This window comes from Lepidochelys kempii, chromosome 1 (genome assembly GCF_965140265.1).
Source record: "Lepidochelys kempii isolate rLepKem1 chromosome 1, rLepKem1.hap2, whole genome shotgun sequence".
NCBI lineage: Eukaryota > Metazoa > Chordata > Testudines > Cheloniidae > Lepidochelys > Lepidochelys kempii.
Window position 1 is genome coordinate 225463849 of NC_133256.1, and position 15183 is coordinate 225479031.

Here is a 15183-nt window from a genome sequence, read left to right on the forward strand (position 1 = left end):
AAGCACAAGAACAAATCCGCACAGACACACCCCTGTAACCCCGACCTGGGATATTCTATCTACTACCCAAGATCCATAAACCTGGAAATCCTGGGCGCCCCATCATCTCAGGCATTGGCACCCTGACAGCAGGATTGTCTGGCTATGTAGACTTCCTCCACAGGCCCTATGCTACCAGCACTCCCAGCTACCTTCGAGACGCCACTGACTTCCTGAGGAAACTACAATCCATCGGTGATCTTCCTGATAACACCGTCCTGGCCACTATGGATGTAGAAGCCCTCTACACCAACATTCCACACAAAGATGGACTACAAGCCGTCAGGAACACTATCCCCGATAATGTCACAGCTAACCTGGTGGCTGAACTTTGTGACTTTGTCCTCACCCATAACTATTGCACATTTGAGGACAATGTATACCTTCAAATCAACGGCACTGCTATGGGTACCCACATGGCTCCACAGTATGCCAACATTTTTATGGCTGACTTAGAACAACGCTTCCTCAGCTCTCATCCCCTAATGCCCCTACTCTACTTGTGCTATATTGATCACATCTTCATCATCTGGATCCATGGAAAAGAAGACCTTGTTGAAAACCTGGTGGAATTCCTCAATTTCCATCCCATCATCAACCTCAGCCTGCACCAGTCCACACAAGAGATCCACTTCCTGGACACTACGGTGCTAATAAGCGATGGTCACATAAACACCACCCTGTACCGGAAACCTACTGACCGCTATTCCTACCTACATGCCTCCAGCTTTCACACCACATGATCCATTGTCTATAGACAAGCTCTATGATACAACTGCATTTGCTCCAACCCCTCAGACAGAGACAAACGCCTACAAGATCTCTATCAAGCATTCTTACAACTACAGTACCCACCTGCAGAAGTGAAGAAACAGATTGACAGAGCCAGAAGAGTACCCAGAAATCACCTACTACAGGACAGGCCCAACAAAGAAAATAACAGAACGCCACTAGCCGTCACCTTCAGCCCCCAACTAAAACCTCTCCAACGCATCATCAAGGATCTACAGCCTATCCTGAAGGACGACCCATCACTCTCACAAATCTTGGGAGACAGGCCAGTCTTTGCCTACAGACAGCCCCCCAACCTGAAGCAAATACTCACCAGCAACCACACACGACACAACAGAACCATTAACCCAGGAACCTATCCTTGCAACAAAGCCCGTTGCCAACTGTGTCCACATATCTATTCAGGGGACACCATCATAGGGCCTAATCACATCAGCCACACTATCAGAGGCTCGTTCACCTACACATCTACCAATGTGATATATGTCATCGTGTGCCAGCAATGCCCCTCTGCCATGTACATTGGTCAAACTGGACAGTCTCTATGTAAAAGAATAAATGGACACAAATCAGATGTCAAGAATTTTAACATTCATAAAGCAGTCGGAGAACACTTCAATCTCTCTGGTCACTCGATTTCTGACCTAAAAGTGGCTATTCTTCAACAAAAAATCTTCAAAAACAGACTCCAATGAGAGACTGCTGAATTGGAATTAATTTGCAAATTGGATACAATTAACTTAAGCTTGAATAGAGACTGGGAGTGGTTGAGTCATTACACAAAGTAAATCTATTTCCCCTTGTTTATCCCCCCTTCCCCGTTCCTCAGACATTCTTGTTAACTGCTGGAAATGGCCCATCTTGATTATCACTACAAAAGGTTTTCTCCCCGCCCCCCCCTTGCTGGTAATAGCTCATCTTAAGTGATCACTCTCCTTACAGTGTGCAAGATAAACACCCATTTTTTCATATTCTGTGTGTATATAAATCTCCTCACTGTATGTTCCACTGAATGCATCCGATGAAGTGAGCTGTAGCTCACAAAAGCTTATGCTCAAATAAACTGGTTAGTCTCTAATGTGCCATAAGTACTCATTTTCTTTTTTGTCTAGGTGGTGTAGAGTGACCACTGGCCACAAGGGGATGCAAAGTAAGCAGCTGCTGTGATACACCCCGGCTCAGGAAATGACTCTCTAGGCCAGGGGTCTGAAACATGAAATTCACTCTCCTGCTATTTGTGTGTGTATGGGGGCGGGGGGGATGTGAGAAAACCTGGATTTGTGCAGGAAATAGCCCAACTTGATTGTCATGCACATTGTGTAAAGAGTTGTCACTTTGGATGGGCTATCACCAGCAGGAGAGTGAATTTGTGGGGGGGGGTGGAGGGTGAGAAAACCTGGATTTGTGCTGGAAATGGCCCACCTGATGATCACTTTAGATAAGCTATTACCAGCAGGACAGTGGGGTGGGAGTAGGTATTGTTTCATATTCTCTGTGTATATATAAAGCCTGCTGCAGTTTCCACGATATGCATCTGAGGAAGTGAGCTGTAGCTCACGAAAGCTTATGCTCTAATAAATTGGTTAGTCTCTAAGGTGCCACAAGTACTCCTTTTCTTTTTGCGAATACAGACTAACACGGCTGTTACTCTGAAACTCTCAATGTTGACACCCCCTATGTCCTAACAAGTCCTCTCCCCGCCCCAAAAAAGAACCACCCTACCCCAAGCACCATTTTGACCTACAAAAGGGAGAAGTGCCAGAGACACCATTAAATCCAGTAGGGTCTTTGCTATCGCTCTTGATTTGACAGAGAAACATTTAAATACTACAGTGATGAATGGCAAGGTAAACCCTTAGATAACTAGATAGTAATTAATTAAATAATCATCTGAATGCCCCTGTGAATAGGGTAATAATATAAAACAAACAAAAATTAGTTTTGGAAAAACTTTCAAAAGTTTAAGGTTGTTTTTACCATTTAAATTGACCCATTTTTGCATATTTTTAAATGGAAACTATTTTGAAAATGACAGGTTTCAGAGCTGTAGCTCACGAAAGCTTATGCTCAAATAAATTTGTTAGTCTCTAAGGTGCCACAAGTACTCCTTTTCTATTTTGAAAATGGTTATCAACATTTTTAATTTGCCACAAAAATGGTTTTCAGTCAGCAAAATTTTCAATGACTATTTTAATAATACCTTCAAAAATTGTGATAAAAAACCACATTTTCCATGAACACAAAAATTTTTCAACAAAGTTGACATTTTTTGTGTGAAAAACTTTGTTTTAGGGCTTGTCTACATGGCGCTTTAGTCCACACCAGAAGAGTGCAAATTTTGTCCACAGTAGTGTGTCGTGCACTAACTGCCCCATATGGCCCCTGCTGGTGCTCACCAAAAGTTCGCTAGTCCATGTTAATGTAGTACAGTCTGAAACAGGACTTCATTAATCCACACTAAGTAACTTTTGGTGAATGCCAGCAGAGTCTGTGTGGGCAAGTTAGTGCACAGCATGCCAGTGCGGACTAAATTTTGCACTCCTCTGGTGTGGACTAAAGCATCATGTAGACAAGTCCTTAGGAAAAGAGAATAGTTTTCAACCAAAACAGCTTTGTGTCTGAAAAATTCTGATTGGTGGTAGTGGTCAGGTAGGTAATTAATAGAGCTGTGGAGGAACCAGAATGTCCATTTCAAAATTTGTTCCAAATCAGAATGCAATATCAAATTTTGAAATATTCTATGAAATAAAATTTTCAAAAAAATTTATTTTGGGTCAATCAAAACATTTCATTTCAATAAAACTGAACCTTTTTTTCCAATTTTTACTCTTTATGTTTTATTATCATTTATAATAGAATATAAAAATGAAATAAAGTTCAAAAAGTCATTCCGAAGTGAAAAAGCAAACACATTCTGTTTTGCTAAGGTCCGCACAGAATGTTTCATCCTTATTAAAATGCAGCGTTTCTATTTTTTAAAACAATATTACATGAACATTAAAATAGAATGTATCAATTTAGAGAAACCAGCATTCTAGCAGAAAAGTTTTGACCAGCTCTAGTTATTAAGTATTATCCCCATTTTATGGATAAGGTAACGAAAATTCAATATTTTTCCTCAGGCTCACATAGGTGTGTTAGTGGGAGAGCTAGAAATGGATGTGATGACTCGGAATGAGAACTCAGTGCTCATTCTCCCTCAAGTATCCTAATGCTCAGTAGGTAGCAAGTGCCCCAGCCAAGAGATCACAGCTTGAAGGGGAGCAAGCTCTGATAAACTGGGGTTATACTCAGGCCCAGCCCCCTCTGCGCCTATTATGTATCCAGAAGCACATACTAAAGCGTGTGCATGCTGATCCTTTTTTCAGGCAGCAGTAAACAGGCACCCTCCCACCAATCTACTCTCAGTCATCATGCCCTTTGCTGCAAAAGATGGTTGCTGAACCTACTATGTTGTTGGCTCTGCTCTCCTCCCTCCCCCCTGCATGCCTGAGACTTGCAAAGAAAAGGTTTTGCCCACACTTTTTTACACAGAAGAGAAATAATAATTAAGTTATTGGAGGCAAAGACATAAAATATGGATCTAATTTTCTATATAACATAGATACTTTAACTACACTATGGAACAGAGAAAAGTCATAGATCAGAGCCACAATCAAAGCCATCTGTGGAAAAACTAATTCCAAGCTACTGAAATTTGAAGAGGGAAGTGTTCAAGTCTTCACATTGACCAATGTTTTCAAAAGCCCAAGCTCCCTTTTTGTCAGTCCAATTTGCACCCCCATTTTTGCATAAACCAAATTTGCATGTGCATCTTTTGCACCCACAGTGAACTGTAGACACACACATTAGTACAGAAACACCTGAAGCAAGACTACATTTATTTACAAGCCCAATATATTCTAGGCATTTATTGGAATAAATGGCCCATATGGGCCTTTTCAAATGCACTGTCGCTTGGGCACTGTCTTCTTATGTGTTGTGACAGGGTCGGGCCAGACGGCTACAGGAGAGTGATATGGAACGCTTCACAGATTTGCCATCCTTGCGCAGGGGCCATGCTAATCTTCTCTGTATCATTCCAATTTTAGTATATGTATATTTTTTTTAATAGGCGAGTAATTTTTTATTTGCATAACACACTTACAAAACAAAACAACAGCATATGCAATGTGTAACACAGCAACCAATCACAATTATTTTCTCATTAGCTTCAGGGGAGGGAAGTGTTCAAGCTTGCCTGGGCCCAGAGCGGGGGGCTTCCTCGACTCTCATGGTCTTCCACCCTTCTGACTTACCTGGTGGCCCAGAGGGAGGGGGTTTCATCGACTCTCAAGGTTTGCCACCCCCTCGAGTTACCTGGCGCCACGCCCGAGTGTCACCAACAATTCCCTCCTCTGAAAGCACCCAACAAAAGGGGCAGGCTGTGGGGTGGACAATCCGGGTGGGGTCACGTGCACCCATGTGTGAAAGGACCCCTCTAAGGTGGTGGTGTCCGCAGCAGCAATGGCTGGGGCTGGGTCCCTTACTCTCTCCCACAATCAAAGGGTCAAAACAAAGGGAGCTGGACGGGGACACTGAGCAGAGAGCCTCGGACAGCACCCACCACTCTTCAAAAGCATCAAGGGAGTCGGTGGACGCCTCCCAGAGGAACTCCGCCCGGATACGTGAACGGACCGAGGATCGGAAAATGGCCCCACAGTCACAGGAAACTCCATCGGCCAACCTCCTCTCTCTGGTTTTATAGATGGCCATTTTAGCCAGGGCCAGGAGGAGATTAACTAGGAGATCCCGCGACTTTGTGAGGCCACAGATGGGGAGTGCATAAATAAAAAGGTGAGGGGAAAAAAGCAACCAAAAACGTAATAGAAGATTTGTGAGGAGCCGGAACAGGGGCTGCAGCCTGGCGCACTCCAGATATATGTGCGCCAGGGTTTCCCTCACACCGCAAAAGGGACAGGTATCTGGGATGGGGTTGAACCGCACCAAGTACGTGCCCGTGCTTACAGCTCCGTGAAGGAGCCGCCAACTGATGTTCCCGACAGGCCTCGGAACCAAGGTGGAATATAGGCTGGCCCACCGGGGCTGCTCCCCCTCCAAAGGTGGCAGAAGGTCTCGCCACTTTGTGTCGGGGCGGGACACTAGGGTGAGGGTGTGAAGGGTGTGGAGCACGAGCGTGTATGGATGTTTCCTTGGTGTGGTTTGCAAGCATACCGGCTGCAGTTTATGCAGCCAGCTTGCCGTAAAGGGGTGAGGGGGTCGATTGGGTCTATGGGGCAGGGGTCCAATTAAAAGGTCCGGCGGGCCTGGGGTAGAGGGTGGGCAGGGCGTGCCCTTGAGCAGAACCCGATCAAGGTAAGCTCAAGCAGCGGGTGGCAAAGCGGCCTTCACCTCCTGAAGTACGCACCGCGGGGGTACGAGGTCTGGAGAGCCCCATGCGCCGAGCGAGCGTCAGGGGATCCAGCCAGTCTCCCTGGTCGTAGTCCAGGAGGTCTCCGACTCTCATGACTTCTGCCAGGATCAAGCTCTGGCGCACCGAGCGGGACTCCGCCACCTGCACACGGAGCTGGGGGTTGAGTAGCAGGGGCTCCACGAGGAGATCTGCCCCCTCGGTGGCTGCCACAGACCTGGTCGTTAAAAACCGTTTCCAAGTCTGGAGGAGGTCCTGGTAGAAGACCGGCAGCCCGGAGAGGTCTCGCGGAAGACCTCCCGGACAGAGATAGAAGAGCTGCCGGTCATATCGGAGCCCTCGGATGCAGCGCAGGATGGCGTGTGCCAGTATGCTCCACGCCGAACTGCCTGCACCATAAAGGAGCCTCTGTAGGGCCTGGAGGCGGAAGACACAGACCTGAGTGTGCAGACAGGGGCCCAGTGCATTCCTGACCAAAAGAACCCCAGAATCGATGTCCGGAGGTTGGTCAGGAAACCCGGGGCCGGGACCAGGGTGTTGAGCCAGTACCAGAGTTTGGACAGGACTAGTTGATTAAGCACCAGCACTCTCCCATGAAGGGAGAGACATCTGAGTAGTCCTGTCCTTTTCGGGAGCCGCTCTATCACCCCACCCTCTACATTTTCCTAATTCTCTGGCGGAGAGGGATGCGTGGCAGAAAGGTAAATGCCGAGGTAGAGCAGTGGACCCGCGCTCCACCAGATGGTCTAAAGCGCAGGTGGGAGGGAGCTCGCCTGCCACCAGTCTCCTACCGCCAAGCCAGAGCTCTTGACCCAGTTGACCCGGGCGGAGGAGGCTGCCCAATAGGTGGCCTGGCAAGCCTCCACCCGCGCCAAGTCACCCGAGTCCTGGACCACGAGGAGCACGTCATTGGCGTACGCCGACAGGACCAGCTGCAGCTCCAGCTCCCACAGCACCAATCCTGTCAACCTCCTACAGAGGAGGCAGAGGAAGGACTTGATCGCCAGAGCGCACAGCTGGCCCGAGAGGGGACACCCCTGCTGTACTCCTTGCCCGAAGCTGACCAGTTCGGTCAGGGTCCAGTTAAGCTTAACCAGACACTCTGCGGAAGTGTACAGCACCCCACAAACTGGGGTCTGAAGCCAAACGCTCGCATAGTGTTCAGGAGGTACCCATGGTCCACCCTATCGAATGCCTTCTCCTGATCTAGGGACAGGAGGGCGAACGACAGACCGTCTCTACACCTGAGTTCCAAAAGGTCCCGAACCAGAAATAGGTTATCAAAGATACTGCGGTCCAGGACGGTGTAGGTCTGGTCTGGGTGGCTCACGTCCGCCAGCACAGACCCTAGCCGCAGCGAGATTGCTTTCGCTACGATTTTGTAGTCCATGCTGAGGAGCGAGACGGGACGCCAATTTCGTAAATCGCAGAGGTCCCCCTTCTTTGGCAGTAAGGCGAGCACAGCTTGCCTGCACAAAAGAGGGAGGACCCCGCTCTGCAGAGACTCAGCCCAGATGATGACTAGGTCTGGGCCAAGGACGTCCCAAAACACACGGTAGAACTCCACGGTCAGCCCGTCCATGCCTGGAGACTTATTAGTGGGCATACGACGGAGAGCTTCCGAGAACTTGGCCAGAGTGAGAGGCAACTCTAGCCGGTCTCGGTTGCTCGCACTGACCATAGGGAGCTCCTCCCAGAGCACTCTGCAAGCGCTAGGTTTGGTCGGATCCGGGGAGAAAAGACTTGTGTAGAAGGCTCAGGCCCTCCCGCACATCTCCACCGGTTCTGTGAGGGGGATGCCGTCTTCTGCCAGGAGGCAGGTGACGTGTTTCTTGGCCCCCCTCATTTTCTCCAGGGCATAGAAGAAGCGGGAGCCGCAATCCATCTCCCGAGAAGGCGGATGCGGGATCGAACAAAGGCGCCCCGGGACCGGTGGTCCTCGAGGGTCCGGAGCTCCTCCCGCTTCTCCCGGCACGCTCCACAGAGGAGCGGGTCCTCGGGGCTGGCGGCCAGACGCCTCTCCAGCTCTAAGACCTCCCGTTCCAACTGCTCTATTGCCGCATTTCTCCGTCAGCTGGTGTCCCGGGTGTAGTCGCGGCAGAAAAGCCTGGTGCGCACCTTCCCCAGGTCCCACCATCGCCGTGTCGAGGGAAAGGCACGCCACCTCCCTCACCAGGCCAGCCAGAATTCCCGGAAGGACATCACGAAGCCCTCATCCTCCAACAGGCTGTTGTTAAAATGCCAGTAGGCCGGCCCTGGGCTCTCTGCACAGAGGGAGGCTGTCACGGTGGTTAGATGATGGTCAGAAAATGGGGCCAGCCGAAGTTTGGAGGAGTGGGCTCATGAGAGATGGAAGCGTGATAAATAAATGTGGTCCAACCTGGAGTGGCTCGACCAGTGGGCTTCCACCCGGACAAAGGTGAACGTGGAAGTGTCATCCGGGTGGTGGTCACGCCAGACGTCCACTAGGGAGTGATGTTCGACTATCTCCCGGAGGGTGTCCGCGGCGACCAGGCTCTGCTCAGTCCCCGAGCGCTCCTGTTTCTCGAGGGTGGTATTAAAGTCCCCTCCCAGGACTAGGCACTCGTGAGAATCTAAGGTGCCAAGGAAGGCGGACACCCGCTGGTAGAATTGCAGCCGCTCCGGGCCCGATGTCGGGGCATAGACGTTAATGAGGTTAACCACGAGCCCCTCCATACGGACCCGGAGATGCAGCAGGCGACCTGGCACGGCCTCGGCGACCCCTAGCACCTCGGGCTGCAGGTCGGGGGAGAACAGGGTCACCACTCCAGCCTGTCGAACCGTGGCATGGCTAAAGTAGACCCTGTCCCCCCACTCCAGCCGTCAACTGTCTTTGGCGGTCGGGTCCATATGGGTCTCCTGCAGGAAAACCAGAGTATCCTCCCTCCTGAAGGAAGGAGAGCACCTGGGACCTGCGGAGAGCCATCCTACAACCCCGAGTGTTCAACATTGCAATGGTGAGAGGTGTCATGGGGAGGGTCGGGGGGGGGGTCCTCACTGGCAGGGACGCTTGCATCTCCCAGCGGGCCATGCAGCAGTCCGTGCCCCATCCCGTTGGTGAGTAATTGTTTACGGAAGACGCGGACCCGCCAGTAGGCCGCGGCATCCTGCTTCCCCGTCCCTTTACCTTCCCCCACGAGGGCCCTTGTGGCCCGGAGATTTGAGAAAAGTCCCCTCATCGCTGGAGAGCAAGTTGTACCTTGTTGCGGGAGCCACGGACATCCTCTAAAAACTTCCACAGCTCTCCTCACAGCTCATGGTGGGGTGGGGTTACGGTTTCCTGGTTGTTCCCCGGCTGGGCCCTTGGTGCAGCCCTGTGGTCCACTAAAACGGACAAGCAGGGTGCAGATCCCCAACAGGGTGTCTGATGGGCTGGAGCTTCTAGGCTCGCCTCAAGCTCTGGAGCGATAAGGGGCAGTGGAGGGAAAATAGCAGCTCCTCATAGGTTGGGGCAGGAGAACACAAAGGCCGCTCCCTGGGGGTCATCAGTTGGGAAAGGGAAGGAGACAGCGCCGGGGGCGGCAATGACATTGCAGGAGGCAAATTGGATAGGGATAGGGGCAGGGGCAGAGGCGAGGTTCTGGGTTTCGGGAGGCAAGTGGCTGGATGGTGGCGCCTCCTGATCAGGCTCAAGGGTTAAGGGGGTGGGGAGGGAGCTCTCAGTGATACCGGGCACGGGCTCTATGGTGGATTTAGTGGCTACAGCATCAGGAGGTGGATTATCTTCTGTAGGGCCACTGCCCAGGATGGAAGTCGATTGCTCTGCACCAATGGGGGGTGCCCCTGGCAACTCGTTTCCTGGCCGCGTGGCGCCGGCTGTCACCTGAACAGGCTCGGTGGTCGTCAGCGGGGTGCCATCAGCGGCCAGGTCGGTGGAGGAGTCCAGAGGCTCCTCGGAGGTGGAGCGGAAGCAGCAGTTAAGGGGAGGGAGCATGGGGAAAAGAGGGGTGGAGTGAGGTTGCCAAGATAGAGATTTGCTGGCAAAAGGTCGTCCTCCCCTTGGGTGACCAGGGTCAGATCTAAGGCCTTGATCTCCTCGAACATGGAGGAGAGGACACTTTCCTCCACCCCGGGGTTCTCCCCGCCGGCATCCGCCACGACGGTTGCCTCCGGGTTCACGAGGACACAGATGGATCGGGGAGAAGCTCCATGCCACACCCCCTGTGTCCCTACAAACACAGTTAAGACACAGTCAAGGCCTCCCCCCACACTACCCCCGATGGCAGTAAAAGTTGCACTTGCTGGCGGAAGGAAAAAATGTGACAGAGGGTGGGGTCCTTGCAGCCCAATGGGAGAGGGCTGATAACAGAAACAGGTTTCCCCAGGGTGGAAAGGGCGGGTACCAGGGCAGCACTGGGAGAAAAGGAGGGACAGAGGTCAGGACCAGGCGGACGCCCAGGTCCTCTAGCGGCTCTAGGGAAACAAACACCCCTCCCACCGCCAGGCCCCTCTCCACCGCTTCCTGGGCGGCAGCCTCCGATGCTAAGAAGAAAACGACCTTCGTGTACATTTTGGAGGCCGCCACAATGGCCGAGGGCCCCACCACCCTCGCCAACTCCCGCACGTAGGTCTCCACGGGGGGCGAGGTGGGCACCAGGAGGCATCGGACACCGTGCTTCCTTGTCATGATGGGAAAGGGGCCCCAGCCGCTATTGATGGTGGCGGAGGCGGTGGGCGGGAGAGATGACATGGCGGCAGGTGGGGGGGCTGCCGCCACCCAGGCATACATCCTGAGGGCTGAGGGAGGGACATCCGCATTGCTGGTGGAGGAGGCAGTGGGGGAGGACGCCATGGTCGGTGGCGGGGCTGCAGCGGTGGGGGTGGCCCCTGCCATGGAGGGCCTGGTGGTTTTAGCGGGGCCCTTCCCCTTCTTCTTGCCCTGGCCTTTCCCGCCGGCCAGGGGGGCTCCCCTGGAGCCTGGGGAGCCGATGGGCATGGTAGTGGCAGAGGTCACCCTGGTGCCCTCCATTGCCGATGCCCCAGCGGCAGGTGATTAACAGGAGTTGGGGTCAGGTAGAAAGGGACAAGCTGTGGGGTGGACAATTCGGGGGGGGGGTACATGAACCACCGTACGCTTGTCCAGAGAGTCCTGTTTGGTTGGCTGGTGCTTCTGGCCCACGCGGTGGAATCAGGGCGAGCAGCTGAGTCCAGAGGCAGATGTTGGACAGCCAGCAAAGATGGTGGAGCGTGGGGGGGGTGAAGATGGTAGTGTGGGGGTTGGGAGGACACAGATGGATCGGGGAGAAGCTCTATGCCACACCCCCTGTGTCCCTACAAACACAGTTAAGACACAGTCAAGGCCTCCCCCCACACGAGAGCACAGTTCAAAAGTTACTCAGTCTTAGGCCCCCTCCATGGCGATTTGTAGATTCCCCGGGCGGTGTTCCTCTGGTGGATGGCTTTTTCTCTGTCTGTTTTGGGTTTTATTTTTTGCATTCCAGAAATGCCAGAGTAAGTGATAAGAGTCCTCTCGACTGGAGACGGGTCCGCAGACAAACAGCAAGCGGCTGGGTCCGAGGGCTGGGTCCTTCCACTCCCCCGCTCCGGGGAGCGGGTCAGCAGGCCCCCCCCTCACGGGGGGGGGGTTCAGCTGGACCGGCAGCAGCGTCCGAGGGCAGGCGGCGGGGGGGCTAACAGCCGGCCGGCAGTCGGCCAGCACTCTAGCAACAGCAGAGAAAGAAAAAAAAAACAACAAAAAGAAAATAAAGGGAGGAGAGCGTCTGGCCCGGTCGGGGGGGAAGCTGAAAGCAGGGGCAAAAAGCAAGGAAAGCCCAGGCCAGAGGGCAGGAGCAGGAGAGCAGGCTAAGTAGGTCCCTTTTCCCTGGGTAAGGTAACAGGGAAGGTTTCAGAACAACCAGGAACTTTCTGGAAACAGTTAAGGCGGACAGGCTGATTAGAACACCTGAAGACAATCAAGAAGCTGCTAGAATCAATTAAGGCAGGCTAATCAGAGCACCTGGATTTAAAAAGGAGCTCAGTTCAGTTTGTGGTGTGCATGCGAGGAGCTGGGAGCAAGAGGTGCAGGAAGCTGAGAGTGAGAAGGCGTACTACTGGAAGACTGAGAAGCACAAGCATTATTAGATATCAGGAGGAAGGTCCTGTGGTGAGAATAAAGAAGGTGTTGGGAGGAGGCCATGGGGAAGTAGCCCAGGGAGTTGTAGCTGGCACGCAGCTGTTACAGGAGCCACTGTAGAGAGCTGCAATCCACTGGGCCCTGGGCTGGAACCCAGACTCGTGGGTGGGCCTGGGTTCCCCCCATTTCTCCATCCCCCCCAACTCCCTACTTGATCCCGGAGGAGTTGAACTGGACTGTGGGTTGTTGTTCTTCCTTTCCCCAAGCTGGCCAGTGATGAGGCTAACTGAGTGAACGGCAGATTTGAGCCATGAAAGTGGCCAAACTGAGGGCTGCCGTGAACCTCTGAGGTGAGAAAATCCGCCAATAAGCACAGGACTCACCAAGGCAGAGGAGGAACTTTTGTCACAGTGTGTATTACATATGTCTACTAATTTAAGGAATCAAATGCTAAATCCACCAGTCATAGACATGTGGGTTTGTGCTACTTTTTAGATTTAGATACCAATGAATTGTCTACAATCATCAATATGCATGGTTTTTCATGACATGAAGTATTAAAACTATCGTGCAATACCCCAGAGTATTTCTCTGCAAATCATGAAATAACTTTTGTCATCATGGCACAAACATATCCGACTATTCTATATGGAATATACTGTTGTGAACACTATTAGGAAATTTGTTTGTGTTTCTTTTAGATATTGTCTGGAGCTCTTTAATAGGTCTACTAAGATTGCATGCACTATGCAATTTTCCCTTCTCTGTCTGCTAATAAATTATAAATCCCCTCAGGAAGTTTTTTGGGTTCATTTGTTTTTTAAGTGGGAGGATTTTTTTTTTTTAAAAAAAGCCAAAGTATCTACAAACTGACGAAGATTTTCCCTAGTTGTTTTTTATTCATTATCATCCACCAAACACTTTGAACAAAGTACAGACCTTGGGCCCAATTCTTGGTGTCCTCGAGCCACTCTGCATTTCTCCAATGGTGCGGACAGTCCCTAATCAGAGCTTAAATGTACAGCAATACCCTGGTAGCAGCTCCTGTAGCCCAGTGAGCATAGCTAGGATCTACCTATGTACCAGTGCTGGCAGACAAGAATCACTGCCTCAAGGGGCAGTGGACAGTCTGTGAAAGACAGAACAACCGAAAGATCTCTCTCATACTGGGGACAAGGCTAGCATTTGCCATCCCTATAATTAGAGAGTCAACCTTTACCCACTTAAAACTTACCACCACAAGCCTTTTGCTGAATACAACTGTGCCTCTTTAGAGAGCCTGGGTCTATGTATTACTTGCTTTTGAGCCTTATGACTATTCATTATTTACTATGTGACTTATCTCCTAAATCATCTGTTATTGATTCTGTTCTGAGTGGATGACAATTTTTAATAAACAGAATAATAATGGTAGTGCATACTCTTGTTGTCAGAAGAAACTTGCTCATTTGTATATGAATACCAGTATTTATGTGAATAAAAGTGCCTGTGCTGACATCCATGCAATCAGAAACAGTGTCTGGGAAGAAAAATGAACCAAAGGGTTCAAAAACATTTTGAACCAAATTGCAGTGGATTCTGTGGACAAACTCATGAATATATTTTCCCATTGGGCTAGCTCTAATTAGTGTCATTCACACATACATACTACAAATTTTTATCTGACTTCATGCTATTTGTAATGCTTGTAAAGTTGAATGCGACACGCTTGGATTAGATGAATATCTATCCTTTCCTGTTGTCATTAAATGTTCTGATTTACTCTACGGGACTACTATAAATTAAGGAATGTCATGGTGACTATGGCACTGAGCAATCACTATCTTCATTAGATGTGAAACATAAAATCACTGCTGGATAAGTACTATCTCATGACTTCCAGGCTATTCAAAAAGCTGGTTACAATTTCAGATTATTTGGATACACTATAAGAAAATAGTTTTCCAGGAAATAGTAGTGATGTCTTTTGCCATCCCCATTTTCAGTATTTTATCCAAAAAAGTGGACTGGATAGGAGTGGAGGTGGAGGAATAAGAGTAAAGGAGGTTGTAAATGAGTTTGTTCATTAGTTTGAGCCTAAAAGTTATATTTTACTGTACTGAAGTTCTTTCTGATGCAACTAACTATACAGGAAATGAGCAATCACAAACTACAATCTAGATAATCAGATGGAACCAGTTTTCCTGGTTTTTGATACTGATGCTATTTATTTTTCCTGCATTGGCTAGGAGGAGAATTAGATGACTCAATGGATCTCTCTCATCTCCATTTTCTCAGGCACTATTAATTCAATATAATAAAGTGGGTTTTTTTTTGTTTTGTTTTCTTTTTTTAAAGAACAATTTAAAATGGCTAATAATCCCTGAAGACAAGGTGTTTCTTGTGATTTGGGGTTATCCAAAAATCTCCTTCCATTGGTTGAATGATGAAAGGCACCTGCTCTGAATCCACTTGCTACCCCAACATCTTTCTATCTAAATATGGAAACTATTTAAGGAGACACTGAGTATTGTCCAGGGAGCCTTTGAGAACACTGGATATGTTTTAGATTATCACTGTTTCATGATGGCATCCTGAAAGCCAAATTATGTACAGTAATCCAGGGAGTGTTCAGTAAGTAAGGTGTAATTTAATATAATCAATCAAATATTCTTTAGTCAAAACTTATATGTGAGAATGTTTTTGTTATAAACTCCCAGTTTGTGCCTGAGGTAGACTGGCCTCCCATCGACTTCAGTGGGGTTTGGATAAAGAACCTATATGCTAGTTAAAAGGCAAGTGTTTGTCTAATAATGGGTGGGTGAACTGGCAGGGTTGTGTGTGTGTGTGTTTCTCAGATAAGCAGGAA

At 49.9% G+C, this 15183-nt stretch overlaps 1 pseudogene; it reads right to left on the bottom strand.

Annotated features, from left to right (window-relative positions):
* Window positions 1-4843: 4843 nt before the first annotated feature.
* On the bottom strand, window positions 4844-4942 carry LOC140905684 (U6 spliceosomal RNA; annotated as a pseudogene).
* Between the last annotated feature and the right edge of the window lie 10241 nt (window positions 4943-15183).